Source organism: Micromesistius poutassou (genome assembly GCF_964030765.1).
Source record: "Micromesistius poutassou genome assembly, contig: SCAFFOLD_6869, whole genome shotgun sequence".
Lineage (NCBI taxonomy): Eukaryota > Metazoa > Chordata > Actinopteri > Gadiformes > Gadidae > Micromesistius > Micromesistius poutassou.
The window spans coordinates 1-6,261 of NW_028177654.1; the positions used below are offsets into that span (position 1 = coordinate 1).

Sequence of the window (6,261 nt, forward strand, 5' to 3'; positions counted from 1 at the left end):
CGGCTGGGCATCCGGCCCCCCCGCGGCGTGCTGCTCTATGGCCCCCCGGGGTGCTCCAAGACCATGATCGCCAAGGCCCTGGCCAACGAGAGCGGCCTCAACTTCCTGGCCATCAAGGTGAGCGGCTCGGAGACGGACCGCCTGAAGGTCTGGGGGTACACCCTAACTCGGGGTTTTCCTGGGCTTAGGGTTAAGGGGGGGTACACCCTAACCCTGGTACACCCTAACACCGGGGTGGACCAGGGTCTGGGGTTACACTCTAACCCGGGCTGTCCCAGGGTTAGGGTGCACCCTCTCTAACCCTGGGTGTCCCAGGGTACCCTCCTATCCCTGGGACACTCTGGGTCTGGGGGGTGCACCCTAACGTGGGGTTTCCCCGGGTGTCTAGGTGGCTCTCGGCCTCCTGGCCCGTTCTAAACCCCAAGGAGTCTTCCTCGCCTCATGTCCCAGCCTCCTCCCCACATCCTTCCTGGTGGTGTGCATCAGGTCCTTCCTGGTGGTGTCCTCCACCCTGCTCCCCTCTGCTGGCCCGTCCATCAGCCCGCCAGAGAGAGACCCCCCCCCCCCTCTCTGCCCTTTACCCCCTCCCCTGCCTCCCTCTGTCCTCCCTCACTCAGCCACCCCGTCCCGCCCTCTCCCTGAATCATTGACAGATCATCTTCAGTGAATGGGGGGGATGTTGGGAGAGCCGTTGCCGTGGGAGACGGAGTGTGTCATGTCAGGAAGCTGTGGTTGGTAACAGCCCCGGCTGGGCTCCCCTCTCATCTGGTCCTCTTTAGGATGAGATGATGGCTGATAATTCAGTCCGGAAAGGCAGTTGTCACAGCAGAGAGTACAGCAGGGTGGAAAATTATTGAATAAGAGCGAGACAACAACTACCAAAAATGTGCATAAAATGGCAGGCGGGGGCTAACAGATCTTGTTGGTGGATGGCTAGGGTCGGGGGCTAAGCTAGCAGCTAGCAGTGGTGGAATGTGAAAAAAGATACAGAAAATGGCAGGCGCTTTAGCAGATAGACAGTGATTATTTTAATTTAACTGTCTAACCCCTGCTCCTTAATGACATGTCTCTGTACTGTCTAACCCCTACCTGCTCCTTAATGACCTGTCTCTGTACTGTATAACCCCTACCTGCTCCTTAATGACCGGTCTTTGTACTGTCTCACCCCAGCCTGGTCCTTAATGACGTGTGTATTCCCTGTAAATCTCTTTGGATAAGGCGTTCGCCAAAAGACTGAATTCATAAACTGTGTGTAACCTCCTGTTCCTCGCTGGCTATCGGGATGAGTGATGCCGTTCTTATTGCACATGGCTTCCTGGAAGAGGCAGAACGACCCACTCCATCCCGGGCGTTTGTTCCCTGTTTGTACGAGCCTTTGTGTCCAGCGGACCGGTCCTGATGACACACAGACCGGGGATCTGTGACGCAACGCCCGGCTGGGAGGACATTCCTTTCCTAAAACGAACTGCAGTGTTTTCCTCCGTGTCGCTGAGTCTCCGGAGCGCTGAGTGGCGTAACGCTGGAAACAAACCCGGCGTTCCCGGCTGGGTGGGATTGAAGGCTTTATAACAAGTCATTTACATTTAGGCCGTTAGCAAACGCTTTTATCCAAAGCGACTTACAATGAGTACATTAGCCAGAAGTAAGAGAAACGACAATATATCTCTGTCGGTACAGTAAGGATGTTTATAGAACCAAGTGCAAAGCACAGACAATCGCTAGGTTAACCCATTCCCCGTACACAACAAAGATAGCTAGGATAAGATGCTACACAAGTAAATACTATTTTTAAGTTCCAGGACGTACAACATACAATAAGTGTGTATGAGGGGTGTGTGTGTGTGTGTGTGTGTGGGGGGGGGGGGGGGGGGGGGTGAGGGGGGAGGCCATGCAGAGTCCAGGTGAACTCTGAACCAGTGAGTCTTGAGTCTCTTGCGGAAGTTGGTGAGCGACTCTGCGGTCCTGACGTCGGCAGGGAGCTCGTTCCACCACTATGGGGCCAAAACAGAGAAGAGTTGTGACTTTGAGTGCTTGTGTTTGAAAGTTCCCCTGGCTACAGACCTCGTTCTGATCGCCTGATTCCTGTTTCAGGGTCCAGAGTTGCTGAGCAAGTACGTTGGAGAGTCGGAGAGGGCCGTGCGAGAAGTGAGTCACGTTTGTTTCTTTCCGTCGTACGTCCTCCCCTCCTCAAGCACACTCCTGTACTGCAGAATACACATGAACATATGCAAGGAGTCGACTGCGTTCTTAATCTGCTATACATCTGTTTAGATAGATTATAGAGAGATAGATAGCTACTTTATTCATCCCCTTGGGGAAACAAAATGGACAAAAAGTAAAAGTCAATCAAATAAGTCAATAAAAAGCAAGCAATATTGTTTGAAATTGAAATTGCATTATTGAAATTGCATATAATAAAGAGCCAGAGGTAGACATGAATGAATAAACATTACCCAATCGCACATTGTCCAGTGTGTGTGAGTTGTATATGTTATATACAGTGTTCTGCCGGTGTGCTGCATGCATACTGTCCTGTGGACTATCCCTCCCTGCCCTGAGCCAGTGGAGCTGTGGTGTCGTTGTATTGTACTCTATGTAGTGATAGGTGGTATTTGGGGGGTATTTTCATGTGTTTATGTCCTGTTGTGCTCTGCTGTACATATCACCTGATGTCCTGTGGTCCTGTTCTCGTGTGTATGACTTGTTGTCCTGTCCTCTCCATACCACCTGACGTCCTGTTGTGTTGCGTTGCGTTGTGTTGTCCGTCCTCTCCATACCACCTGACGTCCTGTTGTGTTCCCCCCCCCCCCCCCGTTGTGTTCCCCCCCCCCCCAGGTGTTCAGGAAGGCCCGAGCCGTCGCCCCCTCCATCGTGTTCTTCGACGAGATTGACGCGCTGGCCGGCGAGCGGGGAAGGTAGGAGGACACAACGCCTCCACCAATAGGAGAAAGCGCTTCAAACACACTCTAAAATAAACCACTTCATGAGGACACAGGATATCCTGTCAGGCACCGGGCCGCCCGCCCGCGTGAGGGGTCCTGTCAGCCAAGGGCTCACCCCCCCCACCCACCCAGGGTCAAGTGTGTGTTAGCACTGTGGGTCTGAGCTGCTATGGGGTGGAAGGAGAGGGTAGGGGGCTAGGCTAGCAGCTAGTGTTGGTGGTTGGAGAGGGTCGGGGGATGGAGAGGGTTGGGGGCTAGGCTAGCACCTAGCAGCTAGGCAAGCAGCTAGTGTTGGCGGATGGAGCGGGTAGGGGGCTAGGCTAGCAGCTAGTGTTGGTGGTTGGAGAGGGTCGGGGGATGGAGAGGGTTGGGGGCTAGGCTAGCACCTAGCAGCTAGGCAAGCAGCTAGTGTTGGGCGGATGGAGCGGGTAGGGGGCTAGGCTAGCAGCTAGTGTTGGTGGTTGGAGAGGGTCGGGGGATGGAGAGGGTTGGGGGCTAGGCTAGCACCTAGCAGCTAGGCAAGCAGCTAGTGTTGGTGGATGGAGAGGGATGGGGGCTAGGCTAGCAGCTAGTGTTGGTGGATGGGGAGTGTAGGGGTCAAGGCTAGCAGCTAGTGTTGGTGGATGAAGAGGGTAGGGGGCTAGGCTAGCAGCTGATATTGGTGGATGGAGAGGGTTAGGGGCTAGGCTAGCAGCTAGTGTTGGTGGATGGAGAGTGTAGGGGGCTAGGCTAGCAGCTAGTGTTGGTGGATGGAGAGTGTAGGGGGCTAGGCTAGCAGCTAGTGTTGGTGGATGGAGAGTGTAGGGGGCTAGGCTAGCAGCTAGTGTTGGTGGAAGGAGAGAGTTGGGGGCTAGGCTAGCAGCTAGCAAGGGTGGAAGGTTAGATGTGGCAGCTAGGCTAGTAGCTAGCAGTGTTTGGCAGCTAGGCTAGCAGCTAACAGTGGTGGAACTTCAGGCTCAGGGGCTCTACTACCCCACCCCTCAAGTGTGCCCCCTCCGCCCCCCCCCCCCCCCCCCCTCCCCCCCTCCCAGACGACCTTCATGTGCGGCCCAGTCTGTGTAGGCGAGCGCATGAATGGATGAAAGCCGTTCATCCATTCATGCGCTCGCCTACGCAGACTGGACCGCGGCGGCGGCGGTGGAACACCGGGCGCCTCTGTTCCCACGGAGACGTCTCACTCTGGCTCCTCCCCCGCAGAACGCGGTGTGATGCCCGTCAGCGGGACGACACTGAGAACATCTGTGTCTTAAAGGAAGGGCCGGGGGTCGGGGGTCACGAGTGTAGGAGGGGGGGGGCGGTGGGGGATGGGGGGTCTGGACACGGACAAACAGGCCATTGTGGCGGTCCGCAGCAGATGGGGAAAGGCCAAATATGAGCGCTGCTTCCTGCCGGAGCGCGAGGAGAAACCAGAGGCGCAGGAAGGAGCACTCAGGAAGGAGGATGTCGGGGGCTATCGTTTACACGGGGGACTTTTATTTTGGAATCCAGACCGCGCTCCAGACATTCAAAACAATCACTTTTGAGTCGTAAGTGGCGGAGGGTTGTGGCATGTCACTCTGAGCTAGTGTACGGTAAAGGTTGTTTTACAAGCGTTTTTAGATAATACATGACGTGAATGACGGACTCAATGGATGTCGACATTTTAAGTGGCTGTAAGAAGATGAGATAATAGAAGATGACTGCGGTGTTTGTTTGTAGCTTAGCTTACAGTGTTCAGACATATGTCAGTATATGTAGCTTAGTTTACAGTGCGGACATACATCAGTAGATAGCTTAGCTTAGCTTATAGTGCAGACATACATCACAATATGTAGCTTAGCTTAGCTCACAGTGCAGACATACATCAGTATACGTAGCTTAGCTTACAGTGCAGACATACATCCATATATGTAGCCTAGCTTAGCTTACAGTGGTCATACATACATCAGTATTTGTAGCTTAGCTTAGCTTACAGTGCAGACATACATCAGCATATGTGGCTTAGCTTACAGTGCAGACATACATCAGTATATGTAGCTTAGCTTACAGTGCAGACATACATCAGTATATGTAGCTTAGCTTACAGTGCAGACATACATCAGTATATGTAGCTTAGCTTACAGTGCAGACATACATCAGTATATGTAGCTTAGCTTACAGTGCAGACATGCATTAATATATGTATGTAGCTTAGCTTAGTTTACCAGCTTAGCTTAGCTTAGCTTGATTTCCTGTGTTGTATTGAGTAGCTGTCAGGTCTTCAGTGGCTCCCAGACCCATATCTGGTCTGTCCAGCAGAGGAGAGGATAGGACCAGGTCTAGCATGATAAGGAGATGCAGCAAAGACAGAGGAGGAGGAGGAGGAGGAGGAGGAGGAGGAGGAGGAGGTGGGTGGGCCCGTAGCCACCTAGCTGCTAACCATCAGAGAAATGCACTTAGCAGCCGCGGATAACGGTTATTTATGGGCCTCCACTTCCTGCCGTGTTTAATCAATAAAGTGGCCCCCCGCAGTGTTGATACAGCGAGGCCACGGGGCGGTGGGCGGGGGGGGGGGGCTTCAGAGGCTCCTCGTGTCTCCTGGGGCATGGGGGGAGACACACCTGTAAATCTGTCACCTGACACACACACATATACACACATGGAGCTGGGGGGAGGGAGGGAGGGGAGAGGGGGGGAGTGGGGGGGAGAGAGAGGGAGGGGGAGAGAGAGAGAAGACAAGATGGTTGTCACGTTCACTCCATTAAATACCAGCAGTTATGATGTGTGTCAGTTGGGTGGGTCACTGCAGGGAGGGGCACTGGGTCACTGCAGGGGTGGGGGGGGGTGGGGGGGTCACTGCAGGGGGGTGGGGGGTGGGGGGGGGGGGGGGTCACTGCAGGGTGGGTCAGCAGCAGCCTCAGCTTCAGCTCGCTGTGGTTCTGGGCCGAGCGGAGCAGGACCGGATCTGTCTGATGAAGGACGGTGAAACTGGATCCAGAGTTTATGGAGCAGACAGAGGAAATAATCAGCAGCCGAACAAGAGGTGAGAGAGAGCGGGGTTATGAAGAGGAGGCCGCAGGCCCCCAGGCTGATGGGACGGAGAGAGGGGTGGAGGATGAGGAGAGAGTGGAGGAGGAGGAGAAGGGAGAGATCAGCGCTGATGAATGAGAAGATTAAATCAATGTGTTGATTTCCTGCCCTGCACAGGTCTCCCTCTCTCTCTTACTCCTTCTCTTTCGCTCTCTCTCTCTCTCTCTCTCTCTCTCTCTCTCTCTCTCTCTCTCTCTCTCTCTCTCTTTCTTGTCTGTTTGTCTTCTTTTTCTCTTTCTTTCTTTCCCTCTCTCTGTCTCTAGTGCCATTC

At 54.0% G+C, this 6,261-nt stretch overlaps 1 long non-coding RNA gene across 1 annotated transcript; it reads left to right on the forward strand.

The window, feature by feature from the left end:
- The first annotated feature begins 6 nt into the window (after window positions 1-6).
- On the forward strand, window positions 7-2,915 carry LOC311375830. The gene is made up of 3 exons (XR_014643793.1): window positions 7-117; window positions 2,092-2,145; window positions 2,836-2,915. It is a non-coding gene; the product is annotated as an uncharacterized lncRNA (long non-coding RNA).
- The last annotated feature ends 3,346 nt before the right edge of the window (window positions 2,916-6,261 follow it).